General features: G+C 41.9%; 1 pseudogene; it reads right to left on the bottom strand.

Annotated features, from left to right (window-relative positions):
- Window positions 1-8,392: 8,392 nt before the first annotated feature.
- Window positions 8,393-14,627, bottom strand: part of LOC124656187 — a 42,675-nt pseudogene continuing 36,440 nt past the window's right edge.

Genomic DNA, 14,627 nt, shown 5'->3' with positions numbered 1-14,627 from the left:
ATAAATCAAAGTAAAGGTATTGAAGCAACACAAAGGAAGATTAAGTTTCAGCGGTTGCTTTCAACTTGTAACATGTATATCTCATGGATAATTGTCAACATAGAGTAATATAACAAGTACAATATGCAAGTATGTAGGAATCAATGCACAGTTCACACAAGTGTTTGCTTCTTGAGGTGGAGAGAGATAGGTGAACTGACTCGACATAAAAGTAAAGAGAATGGTCCTTCAAAGAGGAAAGCATCGATTGCTATATTTGTGCTAGAGCTTTTATTTTGAAAACATGAAACAATTTTGTCAACGGTAGTAATAAAGCATATGAGTTATGTACATTATATCTTACAAGTTGCAAGTCTCATGCATAGTATACTAATAGTGCCCGCACCTTGTCCTAATTAACTTGGACTACCGGATCTTTGCAATGCATATGTTTTGACCAAGTGTCACAATGGGGTACCTCCATGTCGCCCGTACAAAGGTCTAAGGAGAAAGCTCGCATTTTGGATTTCTCGCTTTTGATTATTCTCAACTTAGACATCCATACCGGGACAACATGGACAACAGATAATGGACTCCTCTTTAATGCATAAGCATGTGGCAACAATTATTATTCTCATATGAGATTGAGGATATATGTCCAAACTGAAACTTCCACCATGAATCATGGCTTTAGTTAGCGGCCCAAAGTTCTTCTCTAACAATATGCATGCTCCAACCATGAAGGTGGTAGATCTCTCTTGCTTCGGACAAGACGGACATGCATAGCAACTCACATGATATCCAACAAAGAATAGTTGATGGCGTCCCCGTAAACATGGTTATCGCTCAACAAGCAACTTAATAAGAGATAAAGTGCATAAGTACATATTCAATACCACAATAGTTTTTAAGCTATTTGTCCCATGAGCTATATATTGCAAAGGTGAATGATGGAATTTTTAAAGGTAGCACTCAAGCAATTTACTTTGGAATGGCGGATAAATACCATGTAGTAGGTAGGTATGGTGGACACAAATGGCATAGTGGTTGGCTCAAGTATTTTGGATGCATGAGAAGTATTCCCTCTCGATACAAGGTTTAGGCTAGCAAGGTTATTTGAAACAAACACAAGGATGAACGGTACAGAGCAAAACTCACATAAAAGACATATGGTAAACATTATAAGACTCCATACCGTCTTCCTTGTTGTTCAAAACTCGATACTAGATGTTATCTAGACTCTAGAGAAACCAAATATGCAAACCAAATTAGCAAGCTCTAAGTATTTCTTCACTAATGGGTGCAAAGTATATGATGCAAGAGCTTAAACATGAGCACAACAATTGCCAAGTATCAAATTATCCAAGACATTATAGCAATTTACTACATGTAGTATTTTCCAATTCCATCCATATAACAATTTAACGAAGAAGAAACTTCGCCATGAATACTATGAGTAGAGCCTAAGGACATACTTGTCCATATGCTACAGCGGAGCGTGTCTCTCTCCCACAAAGTGAATGCTAGGATCCATTTTATTCAAACAAAACAAAAAACAAAAACAAACCGACGCTCCAAGCAAAGTGCATAAGATGTGACGGAATAAAATATAGTTTCGTGGGAGGAACCCGATAATGTTGTCGATGAAGAAGGGGATGCCTTGGGCATCCCCAAGCTTAGACGCTTGAGTCTTCTTATAATATGCAGGGGTGAACCACCGGGGCATCCCCAAGCTTAGAGCTTTCACTCTCCTTGATCATATTGCATCATACTCCTCTCTTGATCCTTGAAAACTTCCTCCACACCAAACTCGAAACAACTCATTAGAGGGTTAGTGCATAATAAAAATTCACATGTTCGGAGGTGACACAATCATTCTTAACACTTCTGGACATTGCATAAAGCCACCGGACATTAGTGGATCAAAGAAATTCATCCAACATAGCAAAAGAGGCAATGCGAAATAAAAGACAGAATCTGTCAAAACAGAACAGTCCGTAAAGATGGATTTTATTAGGCCACCAGACTTGCTCAAACGAAAATGCTCAAATTGAATGAAAGTTGCGTACATATCTGAGGATCATGCTCGTAAATTGGCGTAATTTTCTCGAGCTACCTACAGGGAGATAGACCCAGATTCGTGACAGCAAAGAAATCTGGAACTGCGCAGTAATCCAAATCTAGTACTTACTTTACTATCAAAGACTTTACTTGGCACAACAAAACTCAAAACTAAGATAAGGAGAGGTTGCTACAGTAGTAAACAACTTCCAAGACACAAATATAAAATAAAGTACTGTAGTAAAAACATGGGTTGTCTCCCATAAGCGCTTTTCTTTAACGCCTTTCAGCTAGGCGCAGAAAGTGTATTTCAAGTGACATCGAGAGATGAAGCATCAACATCATAATTTGTTCTAATAATAGAATCATAAGGTACCTTCATTATCTTTCTAGGGAAGTGTTCCATACCTTTCTTGAGAGGAAATTGATATTTAATATTACCTTCCTTCATATCAATAGTAGCACCAACGGTTCGAAGAAAAGGTCTTCCCAATATAATGGGGCAAGATGCATTGCATTCAATATCCAAGACAACAAAATCAACGGGGACAAGGTTATTGTTAACCATAATATGAATATTATCAACTTTCCCCAAAGGTTTCTTTTTAGCATTATCAGCGAGATTAACATCCAAATAACAATTCTTCAATGGTGGCAAGTCAAGCATATCATAGACTTTCTTAGGCATAACGTAAATACTTGCACCAAGATCACATAAAGCATTACAATCAAAATCTTTGACTCTCATTTTAATGATGGGCTCCCAACCATCCTCTAGCTTTCTAGGAATAGAAGTTTCAAGTTTTAGTTTCTCTTCTCTAGCTTTTATGAGAGCATTTGTAATATGTTTTGTGAAAGCCAAATTTATAGCACTAGCATTGGGACTTTTAGCAAGTTTTTGCAAGAACTTTATAACTTCAGAGATGTGGCAATCATCAAAATCTAAATCATTACAATCTAAAGCAATGGGATTATCATCCCCAAGGTTGGAAAAAATTTCAGCAGTTTTATCACAAGCGCTTTCAGCAGTTTTAGCAGTTTCGAGTAATTTTGCGCGCTTTGCACTAGGAGTAGAAGCATTGCCAACACCAATTATTTTACCATTGATAGTAGGAGGTGCAGCAACATGTGAATCATTAGCATTGCTAGTGGTGGTAATAGTCCAAACTTTAGCTACATTTTCCTTTTTAGCTAGTTTTTCATTTTCTTCTCTATCCCACCTAGCACGTAGTTCAGCCATTAATCTTATATTATCATTAATTCTAACTTGGATGGCATTTGCTGTAGTAACAATTTTATTTTCAATATCCCTATTAGGCATAACTTTCGATTTCAAAAGATCAACATCGAGGCAAGACTATCAACTCTAGAAACAAGAATATCAATTTTATTGAGCTTTTCCTCAACAGATTTGTTAAGGGCGCTTTGTGTACTAATAAATTCTTTAAGCATGGCTTCAAGTCCAGGGGGTGTATTCCTATTATTGTTGTAAGAATTCCCATAAGAATTAGCATAACCGTTACCATTATTATAAGGATATGGCCTATAGTTATTACTAGAATTGTTCCGATAAGCATTGTTGTTGAAATTATTATTTTTAATGAAGTTTACATCAACATGTTCTTCTTGGGCAACCAATGAAGCTAATGGAACATTATTAGGATCAACATTAGTCCTATCATTCGCAAGCATAGACATAATAGCATCAACCTTATCATTCAAGGAAGAGGATTCTTCAACAGAATTTACCTTCTTACCTTGTGGAGCTCTTTCCGTGTGCCATTCAGAGTAATTAACCATCATATTATCAAGAAGCTTTGTTGCTTCACCAAGAGTGATGGACATAAAGGTACCTCCAGCAGCTGAATCCAATAAATTCCGTGAAGAAAAATTTAGTCCCGCATAGAAGGTTTGGATGATCATCCAAGTAGTCAGTCCATGGGTTGGGCAATTTTTAACCGAGAGATTTCATTCTTTCCCAAGCTTGAGCAACATGTTCATTATCCAATTGTTTAAAATTCATTATGCTACTCCTCAAAGATATAATTTTAGCAGGGGGATAATATCTACCAATAAAAGCATCCTTGCATTTAGTCCATGAATCAATACTATTCTTAGGCAGAGATAGCAACCAATCTTTAGCTCTTCCTCTTAATGAGAAAGGAAACAATTTTAATTTTATAATGTCACCATCTACATCTTTATACTTTTGCATTTCACATAGTTCAACAAAATTATTGAGATGGGCAGCAAGCATCATCAGTAACTAACACCAGAAAATTGCTCTCGCATAACAAGATTCAGTAAAGCAGGTTTAATTTCAAAGAATTCCGCTGTAGTAGCAGGTGGGGCAATAGGTGTGCATAAGAAATCATTATTATTTGTGCTAGTGAAGTCACACAACTTAGTATTTTCAGGGTTGGCCATTTTAGCAATAGTAAATAAAGCAAACTAGATAAAGTAAATGCAAGTAACTAATTTTTTTGTGTTTTTGATATAGCAAACAAGAGAGCAAATAAAGTAAAGCTAGCAACTAATTTTTTTGTGTTTTGATATAATGCAGCAAACAAAGTAGTAAATAAAATAAAGCAAGACAAAAACAAAGTAAAGAGATTGAGAAGTGGAGACTCCCCTTGCAGCGTGTCTTGATCTCCCCGGCAACGGCGCCGTAAAATATGCTCGGCGCGTAGTTGACGTGGGAGTTAGGAATCTTTGTGGTGTAGCTTTTCTTCGGTTCCCGGCAACGGCGCCGTAAAATATGCTTGATGGCGTGTATTTCACACGTTCGTTGGGCAACCCCAAGAGGAAGGTATGATGCGCACAGCAGCAAGTTTTCCCTTAGAAAGAAACCAAGGTTTATCGAACCAGGAGGAGCCAAGAAGCACGTTGAAGGTTGATGGCGGCGGGATGTAGTGCGGCGCAACACCAGGGATTCCGGCGCCAACGTGGAACCCGCACAACACAACCAAAGTACTTTGCCCCAACGAAACAGTGAGGTTGTCAATCTCACCGGCTTGCTGTAACAAAGGATTAACCGTATTGTGTGGAAGATGATTGTTTGCAGAGAAAATAGTAAAAACAAGTATTGCAAGCAGATTTGTATTTCAAGTATTAAAGAATGGACCGGGGTCCACAGTTCACTAGAGGTGTCTCTCCCATAAGATAAAAGCATGTTGGGTGAACAAATTACAGTCGGGCAATTGACAAATAGAGAGGGCATAACAATGCACATACATGACATGATAAGTATAGTGAGATTTAATTGGGCATTACGACAAAGTACATAGACCGCCATCCAAATGCATCTATGCCTAAAAAGTCCACCTTCAGGTTATCATCCGAACCCCCTCCAGTATTAAGTTGCAAAGCAACAGACAATTGCATTAAGTATGGTACGTAATGTAATCAACAACTACATCCTTGGACATAGCGCCAATGTTTTATCCCTAGTGGCAACAGCACAACACAACCTTAGAACTTTATGTCACTGTCCTAGGTGTCAATGCAGGCATGAACCCACTATCGAGCATAAATACTCCCTCTTGGAGTTAAAAGTAAAAACTTGGCCAGAGCCTCTACTAGTAACGGAGAGCATGCAAGATCATAAACAACACATGTATAATAACTTGATAATTAACATGACATGGTATTCTCTATCCATCGGATCCCGACAAACACAACATAGAGTATTACAGATAGATGATCTTGATCATGTTAGGCAGCTCACAAGATCCAACAATGAAGCACAATGAGGAGAAGACAACCATCTAGCTACTGCTATGGACCCATAGTCCAGGGGTGAACTACTCACTCATCACTCCGGAGGCGACCATGGCGGTGTAGAGTCCTCCGGGAGATGAATCCCCTCTCCGGCAGGGTGCCGGAGGAGATCTCCAGAATCCCCCGAGATGGGATCGGCGGCGGCGCCTCAGTAAGGTTTTCCGTATCGTGGTTTTTCGCATCGGGGGTTTCGCGACGGAGGCTTTAAGTAGGCGGAAGGGCGAGTCGGGGCCGGACGAGGGGGCCACACCATAGGGCGGCGCGGGCCCCCCGGGCCGCGCCGCCTTGTGGTGTCGCCACCTCGTGGCCCCACTTCGTATGTTCTTCGGTCTTCTGGAAGCTCCGTGGAAAAATAGGCCCCTGGGTCTTTGTTTCGTCCAATTCCGAGAATATTTCGTTACTAGGATTTCTAAAACCAAAAACAGCAGAAAACAGGAACTGGCACTTCGGCATCTTGTTAATAGGTTAGTTCTAGAAAATGCACGAATATGACATAAAGTGTGCATAAAACATGTAGGTATCATCAATAATATGGCATAGAACATAAGAAATTATCGATACGTCGGAGACGTATCAGTGGGACCCACCTGTGCTTTTGGCCCGGCCCACTATCTTGTTGGGCCGGCCCACTTGCTATATGGTGGACCCCACACACCAAATGGGCCGGCCCTTTAACAGGTAAGTGGGACCCACTTGTGTTTTTGGCCCGGCCCACTATCTTGTTGGGCCGGCCCACTTGCTATATGGTGGACCCCACATACTAAATGGGCCGGCCCTTTAACTGGAAAGTGGGACCCACCTGTGTTTTTGGCCCGGCCCACTTGCTACACGGTGGACCCCACACACTAAATGGGCCGGCCCTTTAACAGGAAAGTGGGACCCACTGTGTTTCGGCCCGGCCCACTTGCTTCTTGGGCCGGCCCGGTAGCTGTAAGGTGGACCCCACATGTTAAATGGGCCGGCCCATTTAAGTTTTGACCAGTCAACCTTAGAGGTTAGGCCCGGCCCACGTAACTAATGGACCAGCCCAGCTATATAGTTGACCGGTCAAACTATGTCAGCTAGCCCGGCCCGCTTAAGACGTGGCAGGCCTCGTGTGGGCCTACCATCTACCACGGGGTTTCAGCCGGTTAACGCCGTTAACTGCCAGTTAACGGCGTCTGCCACGTGTCAGCTTGCATGACGTCAGCAGTCAACGGGCTCCCGGAAACACTTGCGCAACGGTCCGATTTTCCGTGGCGGAAGGGCGCCCAAGCGCGACGGACCGAAAAAAACGTCGTTGGACTTTGCCTGACGCACTTTCCACAACAGAACCCATATCGTCGGGTTAGGCCCATGGGCGACGAAAAATACCCCTTAGCGGACGATTTTGAGACGTTGTCTATCAGAACTTTTCTTGTAGTGTGGTGGTCTGGGAGAACATCGCATAGCTGAAGACTCGCTTTCCGCGAGCACCGGCTTGGGGGCAAGCCGCCCATGAAGGGGTGGAAGAATATCATGGGTTTAACTGAACCTAGGCCAAAGGGTGGACCGGCCCAACGACCACGACGGGCAACAAAGGATATTCCTAGATACACGGGCTAGGACTGAACCCATTGAGGACATATAAGGGAAGGTTGGCAGACGGAGGATGACATCGAAGAACAAAACAGGAAACTGGATCTCTTCCCTACCACTGTGTTGTATCTCTGATTCCCACCTAGGCTCTCCTCTTCCTTCTAGATTCATGCTGCCACTCTTGAATCAGACCTGGATATTGTGTTGAAGAGAGTAACGTGAGAGAGAACCTGACAATAGGTAAAGTCGGACATTCAAATACAAAAAGTTTCTTTTCTTAGTCAATCTTTGTTTTTAAGTAACCAGTGGAAAGATACTCACACATTGTATCATAAGGAAGATAAACACTGGAATTAGAGTGAAAATAAAGTCCTTACGATATAACACACAACTTATTATTAAACCTAGGTGATAGTTGCTCTTAACAAGTTGACAAGCTTGAGCATGCTGGAACTAATCTTGTTATTCCGGACAAGTTTAGAGTTTCGTCATGTTTTATTTTGTCAGTCATGCATGTAGTCGAAGCTGTGGCAGTGTGTATGTAGATTGCATGCACAATGCAAATCTAATTAGCGTGTGCTGGGTAGTTTCATGCATAGCGAGTAGTATGAGATCGTACACATTAGCGTGCATGAAAGCATTACCTAATAGATATGCTAAGATAAGGACCTGGTAATCAACCTGTTGTGCTGATGTTGCGCCTAGTCCGAGTCGTGAGATAGTGGCCATGAGAATAGGTCTAGGGGTTAGTGACGTGAGTGTAGTGCATGGTAGTTGTGGCTGCATGTACCATGAAGTCACTTGTATAAATATGCTTCCAGTGAATGAGAAAGGGTGGCCGTGAGGGCAGAGAAACAATGTAGTATTTGTGAGTGTCAATGGAGTCTCACAGCAAAGCCTTTGAGCTCTTTCTTGGCTAGTGTGTGCGTGTGTGTTTTTCCTGGGTTCTTTCTCAGCGTGTGTGTTCATGTGAGAGTGCTGAGAGACAAGAAGAGGGAGCTGCAAGGTGCAGCCCCTAACAGAGCAGGTTCACATGCGAGGAGCCTCCCTACGCGATGCTCGCGCACGCAACGTCCTTCAACATGGAAATCCTGGCCTTGATCTTCTCGTTGGATAGCAGCTGCGCAACTTTGATTTTGATCTCGTCCTTGGTGACAACCCCTCGTTCGTCGGCGAGGAGCCTGACGCCGGTGCCCCACACGTTGCAGACGTAGCTCTGGTTGTAGAACTGGTCGGCGAAGTAGGGTCAGCACAGGAACGGTACACCATGTCGTAGCCCTTCCATGGTGGCACTACGGGAAAAAAGGGCATTGCCGTGCAGCCATTCATTGTCGTGCGCCGCTGCACGGCAATGTTGCCGTGCGCAGCAAGTAGCACGCACGGCAAAGTCTGAGAGCAGCGCACGGCAAAGAATCCATGCACGACAAAGTCAGCAGTGACGCACGGCAACGATCCTACGCACGACAAAGTCCAACCAAAGCGCACGGCAAAGAAACTACGACGGCAAAGACCCTACACGTCGCACGGCAAAGAAATGTTGCACGGCAAAGGGTCTGGACGTTGCCGTGGCGCTCCCTTTGCCGTGTGGCCAGACAAGTTGCACGGCAAAGGCTCCTTTGCCGTGTGTTCCTTTTTTTGTTGTGCGCCATCATACATTTTATTTGTTTTTCTTTCTATTTTATTTCATCTAATACTTATATTTATTTTTTAAATTAGTTTTACTTTTTGATGACTATTTATTAGTGTTACTTAAGACAATGTGCAATACAAAATTACTCTCCATGTTCATCCCCCACATATATCAGGGTTTCAGAGCAATACGCGCTTCGGGAAATCTGCTAAGTGTTATCGCCAAAATGTGAGGAAGGTCACACCGGGGAGCTACTTTTGCACCATTACACCTTCCACCACACTTTCACACATATCATAGGTCCACATGCAAGATTTGGTGGGATTCCGGTGCTCCGGTGGTCGTTCCCCCCCCCCCCCCCAAACAGCGGTATGTGAGCCCCGGCAGGTCTACCCCCTAGAATCTACGCGCGAGGGTGCACCAATGTACTTTTTCATTATTTTAGGTTTTTTTAGGACATATACACATGGAGAACCAAGATTGGGACCCTTTAGCACATATACCCGCAGCTAGAGTCATTATCACACGATCGAGGGTGTGCCTGATCTACTGGTTAGGGTTTGGTGTAGGGTTAGGGCTAGGGTTTAGGGTCAAGGTAAGGATTTATGGTTAGGTATAGGTTTAGGGTTTAGTGTTAGGGTTAGGGTTTATGATGCAAGGTTTTGCAGCACTGGTGTCAGCACGTGTAGTTAATGGTTTAGGGCCTAGGGGTTTCTGGCGAACCCTCCTCAGTACGTCGGCAACAACGAGAAGTGATTTCTGGCGATGGTCATGTGGTGGACATGCCCCCAGTACCTCAAGAAGCATGAGGAGGGCAAGAAGAAGCGGGTAGAGATGCGAGGTGGATCGCATATCCAAGGCAGCATCCCCATCTCTCTTCACCTGCAGAACGAGGTGAGCAAATTAATGGTTCCTTCATTCTTTGAATTCACGTTATATATTGTTAACTCCGCAAGGGTGTGCCACTTCACTTAATTGCATGTTCTCTTTTGCAAGAAGTCAGGACAGGAGTGAAGCCTAATGTCTTTGTCGTGCTCAAAAAGATGAAGCAAAGGAGATGGGTTCGTTGCATGGAAAACAAAATTTTTCTACCGGGAACATGAACAAAACCAAGATCCAATCTAGGAAGAAGCAAGATCTAATCTACAAGATCGAAGCAACGAGATGTATGTGAGACTAACCCTCGAAGAATCCCAAGCCTACGAGATTAGATCTCGTTGTTGATGTAGTCGATCATCCTGTGCTGCAATCCGGCAGCACTTCCGTACTCGGTCGTGCGTACGGTGTCGATGAAGCCCGTCCTCTCCCTGTTCCAGCAGGCAGCGGAGGTGTGGTAGATCCCCTCGGAATCCCAGCAGCACGACGGTGTGGTGGTGGTGGTGGAGGAGAAAAGTTGCATGGCTTCGCCTAAGCCGGAGCAGACTATCGGTGGGAGAGAGAGGCGGCCAGAGGTCAAGGGGTATGAAGGGTGTGCGCCCCTGCCCCCTCCCCTCTTTATATAGGGGGGAGGGTCAGTTTGGGTGGCCCCCAACCCCCTAGATCCATCTAGGGCCGGCGGCCAAGGAGTGAAAGGGGGGAAACTTGCCCCCCAAGTTGATCCTCCCTAGGGTTTTGGTAAACCCTAAGGGGTGGCCGGCCTGGGCCCTCGGGGCTTGGTGCGCCTGGCCCATTAGGGCAAGGCAGCACCCCTCGGCCCATGTTGGCCCCCCTAGGTTGTGGGCCCCATGGTGGAACCCTCTGGAACCTTCTAGAACCTTCCCGATCTTCCACCGGAAAAATCCCGAACTTTTCTGAAACCTAGAAATCAACTTCCCTTATATGAATCTTATTCTCCGAACCATTCCGGATCTCCTCGTGATGTCTTGGATCCCATCCGAGACTCCGAACAAACTTCGGACTCCGTCTTATATTCCAAATCTACTTATGCGACATCGAACCTTAAGCACGTCACCCTACGGTTCGTGAACTATGCAGACATGGTCGAGACTCCTCTCCGACCAATAACCAATAGCGGGATCTGGAGATCCATAATAGCTCCCACACATTCAGCGATAACTTAGTGATTGATTGAACCATTTACATATGATACCGATTCCCTTTGTCACGCGATACTTTACTTGTCCGAGGTTCGATCATCGGTATCTCCATACCTAGTTCAACCTCGTTACCGACAAGTACTCTTTACTCGTACCGTGGTATGTCATCTCTTGTGACCTTGTCACATGCTTGCAAGCTAATCAGATGTCATTCCACCGAGAGGGCCTTGAGTATATCTATCCGTCATCGGGATGGACAAATCCCACTCTTGATCCATATGCCTCAACTCATACTTTTCGAATGCTTAATCCCATCTTTATAACCACCCAGTTACGCAGTGACGTTTGATGTAATCAAAGTACCCTTCCGGTATAAGTGATTTACATGATCTCATGGTCAAAGGACTAGGTTACTATGTATCTGAAAGCTTATAGCAATTTGAACTTGATGACTTGATCTCACGCTATGCTTACTATGGGTGTATGTCCATTATATCATTCACCCAATGACATAACCTTGTTATTAACAACATCCAATGTTCATGATCAGGAAACCATGATCATCTATTAATCAACAAGATAGTTTTACGAGAGGCTTACTAGGGACTCTGGTTGTTTACACAATACACATGTATTAATGTTTCCGGTTAATACAATTATAGCATGGGGTGTAAACATTTATCATGAACACTAAGATATAACAATAACCAATTTATTATTGCCTCTCGGGCATATCTCTAACAGTCTCCCACTTGCACTAGAGTCAATAATCTAGTTTACATTTGTAAAGATATAACACCTTGGTCTTCTGGTGCTTATCATGTTTTTCTCACGGGAGAGGTTTCAGTCAACGAATCTGACACGCTCAGAAACGTATGTATTTTGCAATTCATTTGCGTCTCAACGCATCACTCCTTTTCCAAATGAGTCGGCATTAATCGTATATGTTCGGTCTTCTGGTGGAACCTTAATTCCGCGGTCTGAAATATGTCACTAATATTGTCACACACAATATAGCTTCAAAGTTCTGACACTATCGGAACTACACGAAATTCTCAAATAACTTCTCGACTTAACATCCTCAGTCATTTGTCAAAACAATGACATACTCTGCCTTCGTTTGTAGAATCCGTCACAATATTTAGAACTCATCTAAATCTAGCATTGTGTTACCTTTTAATGAACACTTAGCCAAATTGAGATTTGAAATTCATTTTTATATGTGACCAAACTAATATCGGTGCAACACCTTACAGCGATTTGTTTGTCATTACCCCATACAAAACTATATATATCCTTGGTTCTTCTAAAGTACTCAAGGATATTCTTACTGTCGTCCAATAATCATCACATGAATCATTTTGGTACATGCTCATAACATTTTAGAGCACAGGACATCTGATTGTGTACATATTATTCGTGATCTAAAATCACTCATGTGTTTTTACTCATTGAGTGTCAGATACACTCAAGTCTTGTTAAACCTTCACATGAAAAGAACACTTTCTTAATATTTTTATATTTAACTACTTCAATATTCATTCATGTACTTTGACTTAAACTTATTGTGCGTTTCAATATATCTTCATAGGTCTTGACGCTAAATATATTTTAGTCCATATCCTTTCATTGAAATTAATTCTCAATGAAACCTTTTATTCACATGAAGTGCATAATTACATCATTTATAATCAATGATATGTCATCCACATATGATATTATAACTATGTCTCAGTAGCTCCCACTTAATGTCTTGCAAATGCAAGCATCTTCATCATTTCTGATGAAATCAAAAACTCTTCGACTATTTCATCCGGTGAAGATTCCAACTCCGCGATACTCACTTCATCCAACTGAAGTTTGTATACCTATCTAGTATTCCACGGACCAGCAAAACTCTTGGTTGTATCTAGTATACATCCTTAATACACACTTCTGGTAAGGAATGTATTTTTTCCATCCTTCTAACATATATCGTAAAAGAAATATGTAGTGATTAATAGAATAATCCACATAGAAAATAAACATCGCTGCAGAAGATCTAATATTATCGTAGTAAACTCTTTGAACTTTGTCGTAACAACTTTTCGACAAGTCGAGCTTTTTCAAGGATATTGCAACCAAGTCCATCAATTTTATAGGTCTTTTTACTTTCAAGAAAGTATTCACCTATCTTGGATTTCATGGCACTCAGCCATTTTAACGGAGTCGGGGCCCATCATAACTTCTTTGTATGTAGTTGGTTCATTATTGTTCAAATTCAATCCTTTGTCCACAAATCATTTATTTGATCACAAAGTAAACCATACCTACAAGGTTTAGTGGGTACTTTGATCTCCATGACTATAACTCTTTGTAGACATGGGAGCTATGATCATCGTGGCCGCTTCGGAACCATTTCCGATGCTCGTGCTACTCGATCATCATGCTCAGGTTCATAAACCTTATCAAGTTTCATTGTCCTCCCACTCAAATACTTCGCGAGAAACAATTTCTTGGAAATAAGTAAGAAACATCGACATACACTTTTGTCTTTGAATCCATAGTGGAAAGAATTCCCAATGAATTCTCTGGGATAACCAACAAAGACATTCATCCGATTTTGGTTGTAAACTTATTTACTTATGCTACGCATACCAAAATTTAAGAAAGGACTATTAGGGTTTATACCCATGCCATAACTCGTATGGTATCATTTCAATGGATTATGATGATGCTCTATTCGAAGTGTAAAAGCGGTAGTCTCTAAAGCATAATCCACAAAAATATAATGACGTCATTTATTTTATCTCATCATTAATCTAACAAGGTTTGGATACGTCTCTCGGATACTCCATCATCACTATGATACTCCAAGAAACGTGAGTTGTAGAACAATTTCATAACTCTCTTAGGTGTTCGCTAAAACTCGTAATTCAAATATTTCCACCATGTTCCAATCATAGATATTTGACTTTTCTATTACGATGATTTCCACTTCGTGATGAAATTTATTTGAATCCATTCAAATGTTTCAAACTTCTTCCTTATTGAATAAATATATCCACATATATATGATCAATTCATTGTTGGAAGTTTTCATGAAGTAGAAGAATCTCCCGCACACAACTATGCCCAGTGAACCACATACATCATCATGTATGTTTCCACTAAGTTAGTTGCCCGTTCAACTCTTGGCCTATGAACGGTATTTCAGTCATTCTCTTTAGAAGAGATTTGCAAGCGCCAAACGATTCAAAAATCAAATGACTCCAAAAATCCATTTGCATGGAGTTCCTTCATGCGTTTCTTTCTAACATGACCTAAATGGCGGTTCCACTAATAAGTGGAATTCACATCATTTGCCTTATGGCATTTTAGCGTCGATGTTATGCATGTGTGCTTTACCATAAAGATTTATAATAACTTATCCATCGTACATGGAATATCGTCATAATTTGAACAACTCATTGTTTTCATTTGACCAGAAAAAAACAACAATTATAAAGTTCTTTATTATAAATCTGAAGGGATAGGTAGAATGCCAACGACGAACACAATAACACTTTATTTTGTTCCAGACGTGCATTCCTACCATATTCCTT

Source organism: Lolium rigidum, chromosome 5, assembly GCF_022539505.1.
Source record: "Lolium rigidum isolate FL_2022 chromosome 5, APGP_CSIRO_Lrig_0.1, whole genome shotgun sequence".
NCBI classification, from domain to species: Eukaryota; Viridiplantae; Streptophyta; class Magnoliopsida; order Poales; family Poaceae; genus Lolium; species Lolium rigidum.
This window is presented reverse-complemented; position numbering and strand designations above follow the sequence as displayed.